The following is a 5,857-nucleotide window of genomic DNA, read 5'->3' on the forward strand; positions in this document are numbered from 1 at the left end:
TGGCAACATTATCAGTAGCATTAGTCATTATCACGAATGTTCTCATAGTCTCCTCTCTTCCTAGGAAGGCACTTTCACATACATCACAACTTGAAGTTCTGTGTGCAAGGCTTTCAGGTGCTTTTGTTCTGGGCCCAAAATTTTATAATTCCTCTCATGGACCAGGGGAGGTGCAGGTTCAGACTCGGTCAGCAGGGGGCACCATTCTCTAAAAATAGATTCCCAAGAGAGTTCCAGGGGCTTCAGGAAGGGGAAGGGGGGACACTTGAGAGTCGAAGGTTCTATTTGCTGCTCCTGTCTTTCCTCTGGAGCTCACTTCTCACCCTGCCATCCTGCCAAAGCTATTTTTGTGAATCAAGAATCTGATCCTGTCACTCCACTCCTCACTTACACGGTTCCACCGTTACCTTCTCAATGCAGCATAAAATAAGCCCTTCAGGATCCTACTGGAGTCTCTTTTCCCAGCATCATCAACTCCTGCTACTTCCAGCTTGCTTATCTCACCCACCTCACACTCCCGGCACCCCCATTCACCAGCAACTATTTGTAGTTTCCCTGTATGCTATTTACTGTCATGCCTTTGTGCCTGAAATTTCCTCTTAGAATTCCTTTTCCAATTGGTCCTTCTAGTAGTGACTGTTCATTCAACACATTTCACCATTATGCATTCAGATGGATCACATGACAGGCACCACACTCTGCATTGCAGGTACAATGAAGCAGGCCACTGACTGGAGCCTTGATTACAATTCACATTGAGGGTGATGGGAAGAGGGACAATAAACAAACAAATAAACAAGGCAGTTAGTTCAAGGGTTAACTAACATGTTTTACTCAAATAGAGTTGACTGTTCATACCTAGGGCCTCTGATGGCTTTCATGTTGAAGGTTCTAAGTCCCAACACCCACAAAATCATTGCTGAGAACATGCAGGAGTGAAGCAGTTAGGTTTAAGTCAGTAGGGAAGGGAGTGAGCAGCCAGTGAAGGGGACTATGACCTGTGATAAATTGAGAGTGCCTGTCCCACCTACAATGTGCGTGACTTTTCACTTCCTGATTGAGGCCAAATTTGTTATTTTAAGAAAAGCTGGGGCTTGGGATGTGGCTCAAGTGGTAGTGTGCTTGCCTGGCATGCATGAGGCACTGGGGTTTGATTCTCAGCACCACATAAAAATAAAGATATTGTGTTACCTAAAAAACTAAAAAAAAAAAAACATTAAAAAAAAGAAAAGAAAAGCTGGAAATCCTGATTTTTCATGAACTCTCCCATTTTTTGGAATTCTTTGCCAGATTAAACATATAAGCAGGTCAGATTTGGCCCAGGGCCACCAGTTTGTCACCTTCCATACTGCACCACTTGCATCATTGCTTTTTTTTTTAAAAGAAGTTATTAGTTGTAGTTGAACACAATACCTTTATTTTATTTATTTATTTTTATGTGTGCTGAGGATCGAACCCAGGACCTCACATGTGCTAGGCGAGTGCTCTACCACTGAGCTACAATCCCAGCCCGCCTTTTATCATATTAGTGCTCATAGATGTTTTTAATCCCAAGACTATATATTTGTATCTTTAACCCCTAATGCAGTGTGACGGGCTCATCTAAGAGTTTGATAAATATTGGTGGAAGGGAGAAAAGAAGGAGAGAGGGAGGAGACAAAGTGGGAACAACAGTTTATTGATGGAAGTTCTTATTGCCATTGCTCTGGGCAGAGGACAGATGGAACAAGAAAGCCTGATTCTGAATTTATTGCTGAGTGTGAGTGTGTGCATACAAGTGTGAGTTCCCATGTTAGCAGGTGTGACAGCTGGAAAATGTGTCCAAGACCCATCAGCTCCTTTTCCTGTGGGCTCTCAAGCTACTCCTTCTTGTTCTTGGAGGATGAGGGGGAGGAGAAGAATGCAGGTCTCATGGTGGACTTATTGGCTTCCTTCCAGGACTGGCTGCCCCTGGCACAGAGATCAGAAAGAGCTTAGATAGGCTTTTGGCACCAACTGATGCATCCTCAGGGGAAGGTGTCTGGCAGCTGCTGCCACCCACTGCCTACCCACCCGAGTGCCCACTGCATAGCAAGCAGTCATGCAGATCAGAATTAAAAGGCTTTCTCTTCTCACTTGTCCAAAACGGGATCATCAAAATGATCCTTTACCCTGCGTTGGGGGAGGACACTTATGAGCAATCAAAACTCCCAAGTAAAAGAGAAGGATGGGGGTGGCTTACACTCCTTGTTGTAGCCCCCAGAAGCAAAGCAGGCACTTGACCCCTGAGTAGTCTGCTACTTTCCATGAAAGGTGTGCTGTCCTTTTTATCCAGCAAGGATGCTGCCTCACGCCCACACGGAGCAACCCATATGCGTTCTCCCCCTCCCAGTGAATAAGGACATATCTTTGAAAAGTAGACACATGAGCTTCAGAAGGTATATTTTCTCTGAGAAGTAACTACATCATTCAAGAATCAGAGCCTCCATCTTGACCCCGAAATCACCTGGGAGGCTTGGAAGTGGCAATTTTCTGAATGGGACAGATCAGAGGGTACTGGGGCCATCTCAGTGGGTTGGAGTCACTTTCTAGATTGGTCTATGGAAATTTCTGTCCCATGCTTCACTCTCTCTGAAGAGAGGTACCTTGAAAGCCAAAACCACCCCGGTATCCACATTTCCTATGCTCCCTACCCAGCATTAGGCCAGCCAGAAGCTTGAAGTAGGACTTCCCAGGAAGCAATCCCTCCTGCAGGCAGTGCTAACTTGGCCCAGACTCCAAGCTCTAGATCAGGTTTCTGTCCCAGAGTGACCAACTGAGACAGGAGCACCCAGGGGACTGTGGTCCCAAGCTGTGTGTGGTCTTGGGGAAAAGGGAATAAGGGAAGAGAGGGCAGAGACAGTGGGGCAAGGATCCTGAATTGTTTAGGCTTTTGCTCAGGGAAAGGACAGAATCAAAAGTGAATTGAGTCATTTGGACAATACCTATTTTTCCTAAATTTCCAGAGGCAGGAATGCTGACCCAGTGTCTTGAATCTGGAAGTGAGAAGATTCCTTAATACCTTCCTGGCTCTTTTCTAATCCACATATTAGAATTTCTAGTAAATCATCTCCCTGGGGTTGCCACCTGATTCTAAGCCCCTTTCTTCCCAATTTGCCCCACTTGGATTAAAGGGAAAAGGCACACTTCCTCTTTCTCCTTTCCCTCTGCACAAGCTACCTATGATCCCCTTCCATTCCTGCTGTTTCCTTCCTTCCCTTTCACAGCCCTCCTTTCCTCTGGTCCTTCTCTGTCTTTCCCCTCTCTCCACACTTTCTTGCTCTCCATTTCTGTGGTTCTGACAGTGAATCCTTTCCTTGGCACAGGCCCTCAACTGCTCACCAGCCCCGGTGGATATCTCTCCTTATTTCTGTAGATTCTTCCAATTATTTCTCTGGCCTCTTTGGGAGCCTTCCCCTCTGGCCACAGCAGCCTCCTGTGATGATCCAGAACTAATTTCCATTAGGGAGTGGGAGTGGGAAACCAGTTTGAATAAACTGGAAGCTGTTTGGCAGTCTGCTCTGCTCTGCTCCGAGGGCCTTACCAGAGTTAGGTGAAACTTAGGGAAGATGACACCATTGCATAGACTATTAAAAGCTACAGGATCTAGTTTTAATGAATGGAGGATCAAAGGCATTTTAGAGTTAGCCAGTCCTTAAAAACAAGGGTCAATGATGGGGAGGATCCGAGGCCCTTACCACAGAAAACAAAGCTGTGACTCAAAGCCATCATCAAGATGTTTCCTTGCTCATCCACGTTCCTGAGTTTAATGTTGTTGGCTTGGGAATTAACTTTGAGGCTTTCCAATGTAGATAAAAATAGAGCTCATAAATGCCATCAGAGGCACTTCCGATAAGGTGGCCTTTTAAGGGAAGACTGGCTCCCAGCAGAGGGTCTGAGTCAAGAAGCCTTTTGGAGGAGTGTTTGGGGCTCTTACAAGCTGCTGACCAGCCTGTGGCTGGCCAAACAATGGATGGATGCAGGAAGAGGAAGCTAAATGGAGGCTTTTGTGGCTGAAATTCCAGGAACAAAGTTCTTGAAAGGAATGTTTATTTCACTGATTCATTTATTCATTCCACATGCATTTATCTGAATACCTTTATGTGCTAGGAATGCTATTTGGTGCTGGAATCATGATAGAGAAAAAGGAGATCCCTGCTCCCAAGGAGCTTACTGCTATTTGAGGAACAGAGGGTGGGACTAGAGCAACTGCAGTGCAGGTGAGATGCAGGGAGGAGAAGCAAGGCAAGAACTAGCTCAGGGTTTGGGGACATCTGATAGCTTCCTAAAGGAATAGCAGAAGGAATTGAAACCTAAAAGATCAGCAAACTATTACAGGGGAGAGGTGGGATGAGGGCAGGGAAAGATGTAAAGAACACTGTTCTGAAGACAGGGACTGGGCTGGGGATGTGGCTCAAGCGGTAGCGCGCTTGCCTGGCATGCGTGCGGCCCAGGTTCTATCCTCAGCACCACATACCAACAAAGATGTTGTGTCCGCCAATAACTAAAAAATAAATAATAAAAAAATTCTGAAGACAGGGACTGTCCTTCTTTCATCAGGAACACCTTGACTTCCCTTTGGGAAATTCTGTCCTCTCTGTTCTCAGTACTGTGGTTTGGCTCCCAGGAGAGAAATACTGTGTGGCTTTGCCCAGTGCTGCTAACCCATCTCAGATGGCCCTCCCACTTGCTCTCCACACTCCAGTCTCAATTAATTTTCATATAATTTCTCAAAAATGCCATGCCCTCTCTGGCCTTAGGATCATTTTCTGAACTGTTTTTTCTTTCCCATTCGCCTTCTCCATCCCTTTTGTCTACTAACCTTCCATCCATGCCTCTAACCTTTGCCCAAGTCTTCTCTGCCATTCCAAGCAAAGTTCTGTTACATATTCATTCAGTAAGAATGTGCGGAGAACCTTCTGCCTATGTGTCAACTGCTTTGTGCTGGGTGTCAGGACATAATGCAGAGCAAAATAGACATGTCCCTGCCCCCATGGAGCTGACAATTTTGTAGGGGAAACTAGTTATAAACAAGGAATACACAAAACAATTACAGATTGTTGTTTGTGTTGTAAAGGAAGTAAACAGAGTTCCATGATAGAAAATAACAGGTCTTTATTTTATTTTATTTTAAGAGAGAGTGAGAGAGGAGAGAGAGAGAGAGAATTTTTTTTTTAATATTTATTTTTTAGTTCTCGGCGGACACAACATCTTTGTTGGTATGTGGTGCTGAGGATCGAACCCGGGCTGCACGCATGTCAGGCGAGCGCGCTACCCCTTGAGCCACATCCCCAGCCCACAGGTCTTTATTTTAGAGTATGGGGGGGGGTGATTAGAGAAGGCTCTCTGAGGATGTAACAATTAAGCTGACACCCGAAAGAAGAGGCAGAAGCAGCCACATGAAGATGGAGGAGAATAAGGGCAGAAGGAACAGTAATAGCAAATGCCTGTGGAGGCAAAGGGCTTGGTGGGTTCTAGGAACAGACAGATAGCCAGCATGGCTGGAGCAAGGACAAGAAACAAAGCAACATGATATGATTGAACATGAGGCCAAGCTCCTGTAGTTAGTGATACAAAGTTTGGATTTTATTCTTCGTACAATGGACATTCAAAAGATTTTAGATGGGCAGCAGCGTGATCTGACTTTAGTTTAGTCAGATTGTCCTGGTTACTAAGTGAAGGATGGATTAAAGTATACAAAAAGGATTAGGGAGACTAGTTAGGACCCTTCTTCTATGAGCAGCTAGAATTTGAATGGGTCAAGAAAGATGGAAAGAAGTGGCTAGATTCAAAAGATACTTTTTTTTTTTTTGGTATTGAGATTGAACTCAGGGGCTCT

At 45.1% G+C, this 5,857-nt stretch overlaps 1 long non-coding RNA gene across 1 annotated transcript; it reads right to left on the reverse strand.

The window, feature by feature from the left end:
- Positions 1-1,661: 1,661 nt before the first annotated feature.
- On the reverse strand, positions 1,662-3,955 carry LOC113181525 (uncharacterized). The gene is made up of 3 exons (XR_003300596.2): positions 3,717-3,955; positions 2,964-3,014; positions 1,662-1,950 (listed from the first exon to the last, which is right to left on the reverse strand). It is a non-coding gene; the product is annotated as an uncharacterized LOC113181525 (long non-coding RNA).
- Positions 3,956-5,857: the final 1,902 nt, after the last annotated feature.

Source organism: Urocitellus parryii, chromosome 7, assembly GCF_045843805.1.
Source record: "Urocitellus parryii isolate mUroPar1 chromosome 7, mUroPar1.hap1, whole genome shotgun sequence".
Classification (NCBI taxonomy): Eukaryota; Metazoa; Chordata; class Mammalia; order Rodentia; family Sciuridae; genus Urocitellus; species Urocitellus parryii.